Genomic DNA, 9,022 nt, shown 5'->3' with positions numbered 1-9,022 from the left:
AAGATCATTGAGTCCAACCATTAACTTAACACTACCAAGTCCACCACTAAACCATGTCCCTAAGCGCCACGTCTACAGGTCTTTTAAATACCTCCAGGGATGGGGACTCAACCACTTCCCGGGGCAGCCTGTTCCAATGCTTGACAACCCTTTTGGTGAAGAAATTTTTCCTAAAATCCAATCTAAACCTCCCCTGGTGCAACCTGAAGCCGTTTCCTCTCGTCCTATCGCTTGTTACTGGGAGAAGAGACCGACTCCTGCCTCGCTACAACCTCCTTTCAGGGAGTTGCAGAAAGCAGTAAGGTCTCCCCTCAGCCTCCTTTTCTCCAGGCTAAACAACCCCAGTTCCCTCAGCCGCTCCTCATAAGACTTGTTCTCCAGACCCTTCATCAGCCTTGCTGCCCTTCTCTGGACACGCTCCAGCACCTCAACGTCCTTCTTGTAGTGAGGGGCCCAAAACTGAACACAGTATTCGAGGTGTGGCCTCACCAGTGCTGAGTACAGGGGGACAATCACTTCCCTACTCCTACTGGCCACACTATTTCTGATACAAGCCAGGATGCTATTGGCCTTCTTGGCCACCTGGGCACACTGTCGACTCGTATTCAAAATACAAAAGCTTGCATGCTTTCTGACTGCCTTTATATACAGCAATCAAAGAAAGACATTGCAAGTTGAAAATACTGTAGTACACCATGCACCCTCCTTATGCAGCCACTAGGCTATTGTTGAATTCCTAGCCCATTTTTTGCATTATCTTCACAGCATTTGTTCACTTCAACATTTACTCATATAAGGTGTTAATGAATCAGTCAGTGTTCAGCAGTGAGGCCTCCCACTGAGCTGCATTTTAGCAAAGCATTTCTGTGAGCACTCATGCTCATCAACATTTCAGTAAACTTTGGGCAAATACATTTCTAAATTATTCCAGAAGCAGACTTAAAGTTGTGCTTAAGTTAAGCCTATCTAAGTTAAAAGCACATTTAGGCATCTCAAATATCAGGTCTGATCTACCCTGTTACTATGAGTTTAAAAAAAAAAAAGTGAGAAAAAACATTATTACTTTAAACATCAATGTACCTACTCTGGAGACCACAAAGAGTATACTACCTTCAATCCTATTTATTTGATTACATCATGGTATCAGTACAAGCCTCATTCAGAACTGACAAGAGCTATTAACCTGATCCTGTACATTTTCTGCAATAAGAATTAGAAGCCATAATTAGTTATTTACCTTAATTTAAATCTGATGTCTACAAGTCTATGCTGCAAACCGGACCCTAAATGAGTTTCAACTGCAGGTTGAAGGTTGCTGCTTTAGAAAAAATGTGAGACAAAATAGTATAATAAGATGATCAATACTTCCAAATGGACCCATTTTAGAATTAATTTCAAGTTTAATTAATCTAACTCAAAATTCTCAGAAAAATTATTCAGTGTTATGAGGAAAGATACCTTCTGTGTAGGGAAAGTAAAGCTGCCCACAACTAAGAATCCCATTCTTTAGAGCAGAAATAAAACTAGGAATCCAACCATTACCTGCACATGGAATGGTTCCCTGAGCTCTGGTAGTTGAAACAGACATTTATTCGTAGTTGGCCTTGCAGAAGTAGATAGGTATATGAAATTCTCTTAGCTTGAGTTTCCCCATCTCAAAGACAAAAAGAACAACACCCACCTGAGTTAGTAAACTGCACTGAGGCATTACTCACTCAACAGTTAACTGAATCAGTTTTCTAATTAAAAAAAAACCCAACCCTTAGCAGTTTTTAACTTACTAACATGTTCAGAGTTCCAGACAATAGTCTTGAACCCATAAATGTCCTTAACCATTTTGACTGACGCTGGAAGACCACTAAGGTTGTGAAGTCTAGTATTCAGAAAATGAGGAACCATTACAATGAAGTTTGCCCCCGAAGTTTGCATTCACTCTCCTTATGTATATGCATTACCTTGCAAACCTTTCTTACATAACAGCATGCAAGCTTTTCCATAGGGTCTCTGACTCAGTCAGGGAAGGGTAATCATTCAGTATTCCCTTTTATCCTCACTGGAAAGGCCCCAGGCCTCACTTAACACATACAACTGAAAATCTTCAGTGAATTCAAAGTTAATAATTCCCTCACTAATATTTCTACAGTGATTACTTCATGCTCTCAAAGACTGTGATTTTTTAAAAATGTATTTAGATAACTGTCCGGGCTGCCAGGAGCCTCTGTGAGGTTTTCAAAATTAGCTTTGTCTTTAGGCACTGCAGCAATCTGGAAGCTACTGCAAAGGTGACCATCTCTGGGAGGGAGTTACCCAGTGCATCCAACCCCTCCTCATTGCAGTGGAGGAAGATTCACTTTCCTATGGTACAGCCCAGATGTACGGTCTGGCAGAGATCAAGACTTCCCCTTATATTTTCCTTGTCTTTGTGCCATACTCAGCCAGTCGTGCTATGTCATTTTTTGGGTCTGGCTGAGGGGACAGGGGAGAAGCTAGAGACGCAAAGGGTCTCGGGTAGAGGTGAAAAGACCTTGCAAGAGGACCACTTAATTTGGGAGAAGTAGCCAACAGGTTCAATGGTGGCTCTGCCTGCTGTTGTTATCCCAAGATCAAGGGCTAGCAGACCCTGTGGGGTGTGCATCCATCAGGTCCTTGAATACAGCAGAAATGCATCAAGAGCTATCAGTCTAAGGTATGAGAATCTTGGTGGGAAAGCCATTAATAAAGTGAAGACTGCACACAAGTGATAGGGAAGTATATGGTATACCTCAATATGGTAGCCCAGATTCATGAAAATTCATTAATAAATGCTAATAGATTAGCATTTTTGGTAAGCTACAGAACATAATCTGCTTTAGGATTAATTTTGGATGTTTCCAGAACACATTGCAGAGATCTCCTGATATTTCAGCCATTTGCACCTTAAATTTCTCATATAATCCTTTTGGCTTCATTCTTTTTTGTTTCAGCATTGGTCACCACCCACCAGCTATGTTTGCCTGATGCATTCAGAAGTGACAATTTTTTCTGCTTGCATCTTCTTGTAATCCTGGTCTGAAAAGGAATGAAAACAATCAAAACCAGTGTCTTTAAACCTCAGTAGCACATGGCATTCCATGTCAGCCCTCTAAGCTGTAGAGTGGTTGTTGTACAGCTTATTTGAGGACAGAAACTTGAATGCTGTGTTTCTGAATGCTGCAGTGGGGCCCACAGTGCTGTGCAGTTCTGTATGGTATGTCACGGAGTGGCGAAGCCTGGTGAGCTGATGTGTTTGTGTGTCCTGCAAGGCCAGGCAAGGGCTGCTTGCCAGGGTTTGTGCCTGGAATTTGGAGTAGCTCATTGGTTAGTCTGGCAATTCAGATTTGCATTTTTGCTCTTCAGAGATTTTGGGTTAGAAGACGATTGCTACAGTGAAACCGCAGCTGATCCTTGCTGATCCCCAGCAAAAGAGCTAAAAGCAATCCTATGCAAGTCTGCTAATTATTCTGCATTGCGGTGCAGTTGGTCATCCAACTGTCCATTTTGCTCATCATACTATCACCGCCTGTAACACACAATGTCAATAACTGAAAGGAAAAGAGAGGCCAGTCTTGCAGTGCACAGTAATTGATTATATCATGTGAATTATGCATTAAAATGTCTCAGTGTTGCTTTTCCTTTTATAGATTTACTCAAATAAAGTTTGTGCTATGTGAACCTACTGTTGCCTCCCCTCTTCTTGAGAAGAATCCTGAAACATACTGTTTCATCGCCTGTTTTTTAAAAAGCTAAGATAGGGTAGGATGCCCCAGTAGGAGATTTGTGTGATTGGTTCTGCACAAGCATGTAATATAAAGACACTACTTACTCTAAGCAGAACATAGGGAAGAAACACAAATCAGTGAGGACTGGAGGAAAAAAAGAAGGGAAAATTTTAACTCTAATTCTTTGGCATGAACTGACTGCATATAATGTGCTTCTTTCCTACCCAAGTGTTATGGGCTGGTAGTTTTCTGTAAACAACCAGATGAAAATGAGTCTTAAGGAAAATAAGGTATTTTAATTATTGATAGGAAAATGAGAAAACAATATACATGGATGTCCAGGAGAATCCATATATACATAACTGAAAGTCACTGAGCAATGTACCTGTTTATCCCAGGATATGAATATGATGGATATGGTCTATAAACAATACGTGCAATAACAATGGATCTGCCTGAAGGACAAAAATAAGTTAGAGCCCGAAATGAAGGACATTTTTTTCCATAATTTTAACACACTATTGAACAATGAGTTCCCAAGGATTTGAAAAGCCAGGAGCTAGTAATAAACTCAGAAATGTCTTGCATTTAGTGCAGATAAGATAAATGTAATTTGTAGCTCTTAAGATACAAATAGGAAATGTCTGTAATTACTAATTACTATTAACACAATCTTAAGTATATATGGGATCACAGAAGTCAAAGAAATATTAATTTAAAACTCTGTGGGCACTCAGGACATGATTTAGTTATACCCCAACAGCCTCATAATATACACAAGGTCTTGGCTTGTCAGAACCAGGTGGAACTTCTCACTTGCTATGAAGTTGATCTTCTGACTGTGAAGCAGTTACTGGGTACCAAAATAGTGTGCTTGATCTTGGCCAAGGAGGAGCACATACCAACACAATGGCCGTGCTATTTTCTTTGCAGCTGTGGGACTGAGGTAACAATTCCAATGACAGGACTGTAAGAGCGCTTCTTTCTGCAGGCTAATTAGGTTTTTCTGTGTGACTTGATAGGGAAAATGGAGACATGGACAGAAGCTATGAGGACATTAGCATAGGCAGTGCATGACACTTTCATCCCTACAACTCTTCAGTTTCAACCCATGTTGGGACCTCATAGATTTACAGAAGTGATCCTCCAGGAGCTGCCCAGAGGAGCTGGCTCTACAACAACCGGGGAGGATCTTCCCCCCATTCTCAGCCACATTTCAGGAAGATACTAGGAAGATACCTGGTTCTCATTCTCATTTCTTCCATGGACAGACTTGGAAGAAACAGCCTGAGTGGGCTCTTCTTTGGGAGAACAGTGGTTTTCAGGAAAGAAGGGAAGAGTGCTCCTCTCTTTCCTCTTCAGAGCACAGGGACAGGACCAAATGCCTTGTTTCCTAAGTGGAAAAGATTATACAAGATTCTGCAATAACGTAAGTCTGTACTTGGAAATCTTGGTATCAAAAGTAGGGCCAAACACATTTACATCGCAGGCAAAAAGAACTGACCAAGCCTTGCTTTCAGCTGTGCAAAACAAAACTCAGAGCAGTTACATTCTGCATGGGTTTATGTTTTCTAAATATCAGGATCCTTTTGCATAAATAGCTTTTGCACTGATTACTTGTGACCATTAATATCAACTGCCTTTAAAAATCATCAGAGAATCAACATATAAATGTGTGCAAACAGTAACTTTTCAAGCTACTTCAAATTCTTGAAGTTATTGCAGATAATAAGCAACTGGTAATTTGAATAATTTTAAAGCAAATAAAGTGAACTTTTACAATTTAGAATTTTTTATTAGAAATCCTTGAAGGGTTTGGTTCCAGCACCTTTTAAATAAATAGAAGTGCTTCCTTTCATGTAAATAAGCGCTGAGTCACTCTTCAACTAAGAAAGACTGTATCTACAAGAACAAAGGGATTATTTACACATTTTGAAAAGTTCTGAGCAATTTTGTTTTAAAATCTTACATAAATATGGCAATTGGCAGTCCATATTCACAAAGGCACATAATCACCAATTTGCTGAGGCTGGCAGACACCTTGAGATCATCTAGTCCAACTCCCTGCTCAAAGCAGGGTCACCCAGAGCAGTCTGCTCAGGACCACTCCCTGCCATCAGGTATTTATACACATGGATAAAATACCCTTCTTTTCTGCAGCCTGAACAGCCTCAGCTCTCTCGCCTCTCCTTGTGTAAGACATGCTTCAGTCCTCTATTGTCTTTGTGGCCCTTCGCTGGACTCACTCCAATATGTCCATGTCTCGTACTGGGGAGCCCAGAACTGGACTCAGCACTCTAGATGTGCCTCACCAGGGCTGAGCAAAGGGGAAGGATCACCTCCCTTGACCTGCTGGCAACGTTTCTCCTAACGCAGCCCAGGATACCATTGGTCTTCTTTGCAGCAAAGGCACATTGCTGGATCATGTAAAAAAGGACAATCCCCAGGTCCTCCTCTGTCAGGCTGTTTTCCAGCCAGTTGGCCCCCAGTGTGTAGTGATACCTAGGGTCGTTCCTTCCCAGGTGCAGGACTTGGCATTTCCCATTATTGAACTTCAAGACGTTCCTGTTGGCCCATTTCTCCAGCCTGACCAGGTCCCTCTGGAAGGCAGCACACCCATCCAGCCTATTAGCCACTCCTCCCAGTTTTGCATCACCTGCAAGCTTGTTGAGGGTGCAGTCTGTCCTGGCATCCCGGTCACTAGCAAAGAGGTTAAACAGTATTGGTCCTAGTACTGACCACTGGGAAACACCATTGGTGAGGGTCCTCCAGCTGGAGACTTTGTGCCACTGGTCACAATCCTCTGAGCCCAGATGCTCAATTTCCTTCTTCTTTTCCTGCTTTTCCTTCCTGGAAACAGGAGTGATATTTGCTTTCTCCCAGTCCTTAGGAACCTCCCTGATCACCATGAGCTTTCAAAGATGATCAAGAGTTGCCTCAAAATGCACTTGTGGGTGCATCCTCTCACACCCCATGAATTTATGTCTGTCCAGTTTATTTAAATATTCCTTAACCTGATCCTCCTCCAGTGAGGGTAAGTCCCAGTTTTTGCCCTCTTCTTTCCTCTCAGGAGCTCGAACTCCACCACCTCCTGGATTGCTTGTTCCATGCTCTATTTCCCTTCCCACAGATATTGGGGTGGTTCAGGTCACCCATGAAGACAAAGATCTGCCAAAATGAGGCTTCTTCCAGTTGTCTGAAGAAGGCATCATCTACTTCTTCCTGATCAGGTGGTCTGTAGCAGTAGTGTGGTCCCACCACAAGGTTTCCCGTGCTGGTCTTCTCTCTAACCCCAACCCATCACATCTCAGTTGCTTATGATGCCTCCCTGGGTGGAGCTTCATGCATCCCCACTGCTCTCCCACTAAGTTGGGATGCACTGCTACCTCACCTGTTTTGGACAGGAACCATTGTTCAGAATCTGGGAGTTGAATCTACAGCTTCTGGTTCTGCAAAAAGAATGGCATTAAGTAGTCCAAACTAGTGGCCAAAGTTGGCCCATATATAACTTTTGGCTCCTGAGCACTGGCTTGTTTATTTGTTTACTTGCTTTCATAGGCTTTTCTAATGTTAGTACGTTTAGCAGGTGCGTCTACTCAGTTTTATGGTCCAAGCCTGGCAAATAGCACTACATTGAAAACAAGTTTTCAGTGTTAGGTGATTAATTACAAGCACCCTTTTTTATTCTTTGCTAAATGTTTACATATACACTTAGTTCAAGTCTGCTTCTCCTCGAAAAGTAGAAGAGCAAACTTCAGAGCGTGGTGGAGACACACAGCAGACTGGACATGTCTCATTTAAGAAATCTGTCTAGAGCAGATACTATTGCATATCTAATGCTATTTATGGGAGGTGTGTATTATTTCAGAGTTTTGTCCAACTTGGAAAATATTTAAAAGGTAATAACTAAGTTATATATGGTGATAGGGAGAAAAGGCGAGAGGAAAGTGTAGTTCTCAGAAACGTTAGTGGCAGCCTGAGTGACTAATTTTTAATCCATTGGTAGATTTTAAGGCAGGACTTAAGTAAGTATGGGAAATTTTATAAAAGGCAAAACATGCTACTTTGATTATCTAAAATGTAGTAAATGGGTTAATTTGTATTTTGAAAGCCTTGTGCAGTACACTCAGTAGCACATAACATTTGAATACCAGCCATCTTTGCATATCGGCTTTTGAAACCCCAAGAGCTTTTGCCATTTGTTCCGATTAGGTCTGTCTTCAGGAGATAAGTCTCTCAGGTAATTTGAAGCACAGGCACAAAATGAAGTCCGTTTGATGGTCTGAGACTAGAAAATGTCTCTTACCCAATTAATTAATGCCGTTCTTTTAAAATTCCTGTTCATGTTTCGTTTTATATGCCATTCCCTTAGATGTCTGAACCCCAGTGCACTTATTTCAGGATTTTTTTCTGTGGTTCTAAAGAGTTGCTTCTTATGTAAGTAGCTACACTTTTTACCATGAGCTAAATAATGGTCCGGATCCCTTTTCGCATCTGTGCGCACAGTGGCACACTCCCACCAGATCATTTCATATGATATCTGCTGTAGGGTTTAAAGCTAAACTGACCTTTTTTACGCCAATATATTACATCCACCAGACTGAGGATTATTTAACACCAGAAGCAAGCAGAGGATAGAGACAAAGGAGGAAGAGCTAAGCTCTCACTCTCTGTAGTGTTGCCTGCTCTGTCTCCCTTTAATATTACAATTGAAGTTACATGCTCTGAAGATTTCCTTTAACTTTCATACCTTTTTTTCCCCATTGAATCTGTGGCTGCTAGTGCTGAGTGCAAAACTGATTTCCAGCTATAAAGTCACTGCATTATTTAAGCTCTCATCTCTATTATGTAGTTACTTTATTAATACCTTTTTTAAGATAATGACCTTAATTCAATGTTTAAAGGAACAAAGGCAAATGTCTCAGTCAGTGACACATTTCTCATTTTAAGGAGAGATAAACCTCCTGCTCAGCCCAGAATTATGGAAGTTGGAAATGTAGGAAACATTTCTCAGCATGCATATTCTGTAAAACATGCTCCAAGGCAGCAAATGCCACTTCCTAGCCTACTGCCTTTGTCAGCCATTTTACACATAAGTAACGTTCTTGTGAGCATGGCAGACATCTTGCAGAGAAATAATATCACTTGTATAATAACCAGCAGGAGACATTGCTAAACAGTACCCATTCTTTATTAGCACTGCTTTAACGAGCAGGAAAAAGATACTGTTTTGTTTTTGAGCACTGTGAAAGCACTAGGAAATTATAGTGCTCTTGCAGGTGGAT

The sequence above is a fragment of the Aptenodytes patagonicus genome, chromosome Z, assembly GCF_965638725.1.
Source record: "Aptenodytes patagonicus chromosome Z, bAptPat1.pri.cur, whole genome shotgun sequence".
NCBI lineage: Eukaryota > Metazoa > Chordata > Aves > Sphenisciformes > Spheniscidae > Aptenodytes > Aptenodytes patagonicus.
The sequence above is the reverse complement of the archived record's forward strand: the minus strand, read 5'-3'. Positions refer to the sequence as shown.